Raw genomic sequence first — 8130 nt, forward strand, 5'->3', positions numbered from 1 at the left:
CCCCTGGGTAGAGTGCTGTGAAGCCTCCCAAGTAGCTGGGACCACAGGCGCCCGCCACAACGCCCGGCTATTTTCTGGTTGCAGCCCTCGTTGTTTGGCGGCGCGGGTTGGATTCGAACTTGCCACCTTAGGTGTATGTGGCTGGCGCCTTAGCCAGTTGAGCCACAGGTGCCAAGCCCTTTTTTTTTTAGTTTTTGGCGGGGGCCAGCTTTGAACCCGCCACCTCCAGCATATGGGGCCAGCGCTCTACTCCTTTGAGCCACAGGCGCTGCCCTGAGGGCCTGTTTCTGATGTTTCCGAGTGCCAAATTGGGGAGTGACACGTGATACCTACTACTGACTGCTTGGCCATTTTCCCCTATGCCTCCTTGGCCAGTGATGCTTCCTCTCCCCTAGAGCCTCTAGGTACAGTAGTCCAGGTTGTGCACTGCACAGTAGGCTCCATATTCAAGGAGCTGCCATGCATGTCCCAGGTACCAGACATTTGCGTATTTGTTACAATAGTGTCCCAGCAGATGGGGATCGAGTGCTTTGAGGAAGAGGCCTGTCTTTTGCACAAAAGTACCATAAGGGTCAGATCAGCCCCCCCATCCTCCCCCTGGTGCCCTTGGATTTATAAAAGGCTCATGCCTGAGGACCTGCCCCTCTTTCCCAATATCTGAGCCCTGGATTGCTGTGCAGGCTCACTGGCTGTGGTGTGCCACTCCACCCTCAGGCTCAACCCCAGTATACCACACCACCCAGCCAGCAGATTCCAAGGCCCACACCATTCCTAGCCCAGCTGCCAGCACTGGCCCTGCTACTGCCTTTCACAGAATGTCTGTGTATTTTGGCCATGATGTCCCGCAGGCCAGCTCCTCTCCACAGGCACTCACAGGAGCACCTCACCACCAGACACATACTTGTCTCCCCACACCTAGGACAACTGTGGGTAGATATTCTTGGCCTCCTTTGCCTCCTTCCCTTCTTACCTTCCTTCATTCACTAAAGTTCATGAGTACCTACTGTGTGCCTGTAAAAGGTAAGTTTGAGCATATCTGGGCGCTCAGAATACACCCCGGTCCTCTGGGATCTGAACCCTACATCTTCCAAGGCTCAGTTTCTACCCTTGTTCCATCATCCATTTATTGAACACTTACCGAGCACCTACAGTATGCAGTCTCAGTGCCTTGCAGAAATCTAACCCAGAGATGTTACTGAAACAATGCACTGCTTTTTTTTTGTTTTTTTGAGACAGAGTCTCACTATGTTGCCCTCGGTACAGTGCCACGGTGTCACAGCTCACAGCAACCTCAAACTCCTGGGCTCAAGCGATCCTCTTGCCTCAGCCTTCCGAGTAGCTGGGACTACAGGTGCCCACCACAACACCTGACTATTTTTAGAAACAGAGTCTCACTCTTGCTTAGGCTGGTCTCAAACTCCTGAACTCAAGCAATCTACCTGCCTCGGCCTCACAGAGTGAGAAACAATGAACTTTAGAGAAGAGGTTGTGCCTGAAAACCAGACCTCCTGGGTTTGGAACCCTAGCTTTGCCACTCTGTGGCTGTGTGACACTAGGGAAGGTACTTCTCTGAGCCTTAGGGTCTTCATCTGTAAATTGGAGTAGTAATAGTATTCACCTCAAAGGGCTGGTATTCTGGGAAAAGGAAATAACACGTGCTAGGGCTAAGAAATGAGGGACCCTACAACATTTTGAAGGCTCTCTAAGCTGCTAGGGTTTAGCTGGAATGAGATGGAAAGTGGTAAAGTAAGTAATGTGACTGGAGGGGTCACCAGGGGCCAGGGCATATAAGACCCTGGATGGGCTCAGGCCCTGTAGCTCAGTGGTTAAGGTGCCAGGCACATACACAGGGCTGGCGGGTTTGAACCTGGCCCAGGCCTGCTAAACAACAATGACAACAACAACAAAAAATAGCCAGGCATTGGGGCAGGCACCTGTAGTCCCAGCTACTTGGGAGGCTAAGGCAAGAGAATCGCTTGAATCCAAGAATTTGAGGTTGCTGTAAGCTGTGATGCCATGGCTCTGTCGCAAAAAAAAAAAAAAAAAAAAAAAGACCCTGGATGGAGAACTTTACTCTAAAGGTACTAGGTAGCCATAAAGTAAAAAGGTCCCTCTGCCAGGTGAGTGTAGTGAGACTGGAGGCCTGGAACTCAGGGGTGGCCAGACCATGGAGGGACAGAGCAGCCACTGGGATGGGAAATGGGAAGGGACACTTGGGAGGCCCAACAAACAGGCTGAAGCTAATAAACCAGCAATTGTAGAAGGGTAGGACAGGATGGGCCCAGTGGCTCATGCCTATAATCCCAGCACTCGAGGAGGCAAAGACAGGTAGATTGCTTGAGCTCTAGAGTTCAAGACCTACCTGAGCAAGAGTGAGACCCCATCTCTACTAAAAATAGAAAAAACTAGCCAGGCGTAGTGGCAAGTGCTTATAGTCCCAGCTACTCGGGAGGCTGAGGCAAGAAGATAGCTTGAGCTATCCAAGAGTTTGAGGGTACTGTGAGCTATGATGCCATGGCACTGTGCCCAGAATAGCAGAGTAACACTACTCTGTCTCAAAAAAAAAAAAGAAGAAGGGGCGGCGCCTGTGGCTCAGTGGTTACGGTGGGTAGGGCGCCAGCCCCATGTACTGAGGGTGATGGGTTTAAACCCAGCCCTAGCTGGGCATTGTGGCAGGCATCTGTAGTCCCAGCTACTCAGGAGGCTGAGGCAAGAGAATCTCCTAAGCCCAAGGAGTTGGAGGTTGCTGTGAGCTGTGATGCCACAGCACTCTACTGAGAGTTAATAAGTGAGACTCTGTCTCAAAAAAATAAAGAAGAAGATGAAGACGACATCATTGGCTAGGACAAGGCTCAGGACTCTAACAAGAGGACTAGAAGACAACAGGGCCGCCTCTGGGATGCTGACTGTGGAAAAGGCAGATCTAGGGTTGAGGCTGAGGCCAGAAAGGCCAGTAGGAGCCAGGGGCTGAGGGTGAGATTGAAGGCATTGAAACTGCTGGGCTCTTGGGACTGGAGCTCAGCAGAGAGGACCAGGGAGCAGGGTTGGCCATAAAGGGCCAGGGTAAGGGAGACACCAGTTTCCTGTGGCAAGACTGGGTGAGACTCAAAGGCTGAGTCAGGCAGGTTTGGGCAGGCTGAGGCTCTTGCTTGGCTCTGACTGGGTCCCAAGAAGGTGGTCCCTAAGGAGAAGCCTCCACCTCCTTCCCCAGCTCTACAGGATGTCCTGTGTTTACTGAGGTGACCTTGGCCAGAACCAGGACAGTGGTACCACCCCTTAAACTCAACTTCCCATGGCCATACACCCTCGGGTGAGAGAAAGTAAGAGAGAGAAAAAAAAAAAACATGCAGAGAATGAGACAGAAGGAAACCTGGAGAGACACAGAGAGACAGGAGCATAAAGACAGAGAGTAAGAGAAGAACTGTGACGTACAAGGACAGAAAGATGGGTAGAGACATTACCATGCATGATAAAAGAACTCACAGCAGACTAGGAAAGGGAGTTTCTTAACCTGGTACAGGGCATCTATAAAAAACATGTGGCTGTTGGGCAGTGCCTATGGCTCAGTGGGCAAGGCACTGGCCCTATATACTGAGGGTGGTCGGTTCAAAATTCAGCCTCAGCCAAACTGCGACAACAACAACAAAAAATAGCTGGGCGTTGTGGTGGGTGCCTGTAGTCCCAGCTACTTGGGAGGCTGAGGCAAGAGAATTGCCTAAGCCCAGGAATTGGAGGTTGCTATGAGCTGTGATGCCACAGCACTCTACCGAGGGCCATAAAGTAAGACTGTCTAAAAAAAAAAAAAAAAAAAAAAAGCCATGAGGCTGTCATGCCTAATAGCAAAGGATTGAATACTTTCCCCTAAGACTGGAAACTAGCAAGAATCTCTACTCTCTGAGACAAGGGGAGAGGCAGGATAGCATGTGTCAGAGCCCTTTTTCTTTTCTTTCTTTTCTTGTTTTTTTGAGATGGAGTCTCACTCTGATGCCCTGAGTGGCACCACCATAGCTCACAACAACCTCAGACTCCTGGGCTCAAGTATCCTCCTGCCTCAGCCTCCCAAGTAGCTGGGACTACAGGCATCTGCCATAGCACCTGATTAATTTTTCTATTTTTAGTAGAGATGGGCTCTCACTCTTACTCAGGCTAGTCTCGAACCCCTGAGCTCAAGCAATCCACCCGTCTCAGCCTCCCAAAGTGATGGGATTACAGGTGTGATCCACTGTACCCAGACAGTGTCCTTTTTCTATTTGATTCCCAGCAGAGAGTGATGGTTTTTCCTCCTCCTATCCAGTCTGCCTATAGCTCACCCTTAGGCAGTGATGGTTTTCCTCCTCCTGTCCAGTCTGCCTATAGCTCACCCTTAGGCTCACTTCCACCCTCAATACTTAAAGCTTAGCTCTTCCTTGTCCCTTCCATAGCTACCCATGGCCCATAGGACAAAGTCACAGTCCCTTCTCATGGCCTTGCTGAGCTCTGGCCCTCCTCACAGCTTCCTCTCACTCACTCACATTAACCACTTCCTCAAAGGGCCTTCGCTACATGAAACACATTCTCACTCATTCACCACCCATGGCTTTGTATCAACTCATATATATTCTTCAGATGCCAGCTCAAATGCCACTTTCTCCAGGAAGTGCTCCTTGGCCCCTCTCCCTAGGTTGGGGCAAACACCTTTCCTGGGCACCCCAATCCAGGCCCTGACCACTCTTTGATGGTTCTACCTATGATTCCCCTCTCACAACCCTCATGATTCTGGGTTTGTTCCCTGTGGGACTCTGAACTCTGTGAAAGCAAGCCTGAGCCATCTCATCATACTGTGTCCCCAGCACCATTCAGTATGGGGCTGGGCACAAAACCAGGTGCTCACTTAATGTTTGCTGACATTGAATAAAGGACTGCTCCCTTTCTCTCTTTCTTTTTTTTTTTTTTTTGAGACAGAGTCTCGCTATGTCGCCCTCAGTAGAGTGCTGTGGCGTTACAGCTCACAGCAACCTCAAACTCTTGGGCTTAAACAATTCTCTTGCCTTAGCCTCTCAAGTAGCTGGGACTACAGGTGCCCACCATAACACCTGGATATTTTTGGTTGCCATTGTCATTGTTGTTTAGCCGGCCCGGGCCAGGTTTGCACCTGCCAGCCTCAGTGTAGGTGGCTTGTGCTCTACTCACTGAGCTATGAGTGCCAAGCCAGGACTGCTCCCTTTCTCACCTCTGATCTTTTGCCCATGTTCCCTTTGGCTGGAACCTCACCTGGCCTGCACTTTTCCTTGGCTCCCTTTTCTTTAACCTTCTAGCTTGACTTCAGATGTCACCTCTGGTAGGAATCCTTTCCTGAGGCTGCCCCTCAGGGTAGAGTTAGGTCTGTTGGTGTCCCCAGTATATGACAAAGGATCTGCCACCAAACAAGGGCTTGTGAATGTTTGTTGAATGAATAACTGAACAAATGACTGTTGGCATGAATCAATGAATGAGAGATAAAGACTGCAATGAGAAAAAAGAAAGACTGCAATGAGGCAAGGGTCTCTTCAGGCCCATGAGGAGCCCTGACCATACCATCCCTTCCACCCAGGAGGAGGGTTCTGGCCACACCCCACCCCTTAGTTGCTGCCAGGCCTGGAAGGCATTTCCCAGAGCTCAGCACATTCCTGCCTTCCCCAGTGGTTGAGAGTGGGCAGGGGGGCATTTCAGAGAGAAGGGGGGAGGTCCCCAGCATTCTGGGATCTTGCCATCCTGGCCTGGTTCCCCATGTCCTCGGAAGTAGGCCCCAACCCCTCAGTGGGGGGCTGGGGACAAGTCTGCAGAGGGGCCATCAAGCTGATGTGAGGGGTGAGAGTGACAACTGAGGTGAGGGCCTGGCGTCTGTGCCTAGCTGGACAATGGGACAGAAGCTGCTGACATGTGCTTTGGGGGTAATCCCCCAGCCTCATCCCAGCCCAGGCCTGGGGCCTGGGCTCAGAGAACAGCAAGCTTCTGAGGCAGCAGCCGGGTGGGTGCAAGGGGCATGTGGGGGTACTTGTGCTCCCTGTGCCGCCCCCCGGGGTCTGGTGAGTCAGGGAGGGTAGGCTGGGGGCTGGGCAAGGGGCCAGGGAGCAGGGGATAGGGGTGAGGCCTGGTGGTCTTGGTTTGGGAGTTGGGCAAGGCCAGGTTCTGAGCTGCTGCCAATTACCTGCTGTGGGCAACACTGGAGAGTCACTTACCTTCTCTGAGCCTCCTTGTCTGTGAAATGGAGGGGACAGAAGAACATAGAGCAGTCTTTGTGGTCCAATAGAATGGGGATGGGACCCCAGCTGCACCAGCTCTTAGCTATGTAGCTATACATCCGGCATAAGGCATCCACCTTCTACCCTTGATTTAGCTGCATAGTATTTAGTACGTGATAGGTTTCTCCCCAAATGGCAATTCCATTAAACAGAAATGTGGGGGGCTCTCTTCTGCCCACTTTCACTCAAAAGCCAAAAGCCCTCTGACAAGACTAGCCATCTGCCTCATTTGTGTGAATAACAATAATACAAAATATTAGAAGTAGCACTCACTCCGTGCTAGGCCTTGTTATGTATTTTTAGCCTCTTGCAACTCATTCAGTCTTCACAAAACCCCATGCAGTGGGTACTCTCACCATCCCCATGTTAGAGATAAAGAAACTGAGGCCCAGAAAGAAGCTGTGACTTGTCAAAAGTCACACAGCTAGGAAGTGGTTGAGCTGGGATTTGAACCTAAATTGACAGTGAAAAGGAGAGGAAAGAGGCCTGAGGAACAGTAGGGCCTGCCTGGGTCCAGGAACCAGGCAGTGATGAGGAGGGGTCGGGTGTTAAGATCCTAAGTTGGGGTAGAAATGTGCGAGTCCCTGAGGCAGGGCTTATGGTGGAAGTCTCAGCCCAGGCAAAGGACAGGAGGCTGTGGCTGTCTTGGGCCCCCACCCCTTTGCGGATGGCTATAGCTGGAAGAGGGGGATGTTTGTTTCCCCACCACCCACCCTCTGGTGTGACGTCACACCTCTGCAGCCAATGGCTGGGGTCTCTCTCTCCTCCCCCTCCCCATTCCTTTTCCCCCCCAGCTTAGGGCAGGGGCTGAGCAGACGGACCGGGAGCTCTGGAGGTGTCTGGAGACCCAGTGGTAAGAAATCAGCCGGCCAGTCCCTTCCCTGGCCAGGCTGAGAAACCATGGGAATGAGATCCAGGGTCTTGGGAGGTGCTGTGAGGGTACCTGGGGCTCAGGAGACAGTATGGTGAAGGTGTTAAAGGCACAGACTTCAGAGCCAGATGTTGGGTTCAAATCCCAATTTCCTCCTCTCTTCTGGCTTTCAGCCTTGGGCAAGATACTTCACCCTTTGTGCCTCTGCTTTACCATCTTTAAAATGGGCTGAGGTCCTTACAAGCCTGGCATGAGAGTACATGAGTTGTTGCTGTCAAAGAGCTGGTGCAGGATGCCTGGGGTGAGGCAGACTTTCTGGTCCCTGGAATAGGGTGCTTGGGAGGTGGCATGGATTCTGTCTGTGGGAGGCTGGTACCTGAGCTGGATTTTGTCCTTTACCCGAAGTTCCCCTTTAGTAGGGGAGTGGGTGGGGACCACTGGGAAGGAAAGGCTGACATAAGACACTGTGAGATGTACAGCCCCCTCTCTCAATACACTTCCTGTTGCTGTCAGAGACTACTTTATATTAACTGAGCCCTTTCTAGCTACTGAGAATATTTATTTATTTGGAGACTGTTTCTGTCACCCTGGGTAGAGTGCCATGGTGTCATAGCTCAAGGCAACTTCAAACTCAATCTCAAGAGATCCTCTTGCCTTAGCCTCTCAAGTAGCTGGGACTACAGGTGCCTGCAACTATGCCCAGCTGGTTTTTCTATTTTTAGTATAGATATAGGGGTCTCACGCTTGCTTAGGCTGGTCTCAAACTCCTGAGCTCAAGCAATCCTCCTGTCTCGGCTTCCAAAAGTGCTAGAATTACAGATGTGAGTCACCACTCCTGGCTTTACTGGGAATATTCTAAGCACCTTTTGTTATCTCACAAATTTTCTTTTTTTTTTTTTTTGAGACAGCGCCTCAAGCTGTCCCCCTGGGGAGAGTGCTGTGGCATCACAGCTCACAGCAACCTCCAACTCCTGGGCTCAAGCGAGTCTCCTGCCTCCG

Source organism: Otolemur garnettii, unplaced genomic scaffold (assembly GCF_000181295.1).
Source record: "Otolemur garnettii isolate 467f Iridium unplaced genomic scaffold, OtoGar3 scaffold00233, whole genome shotgun sequence".
In the NCBI taxonomy this organism is placed as follows: domain Eukaryota; kingdom Metazoa; phylum Chordata; class Mammalia; order Primates; family Galagidae; genus Otolemur; species Otolemur garnettii.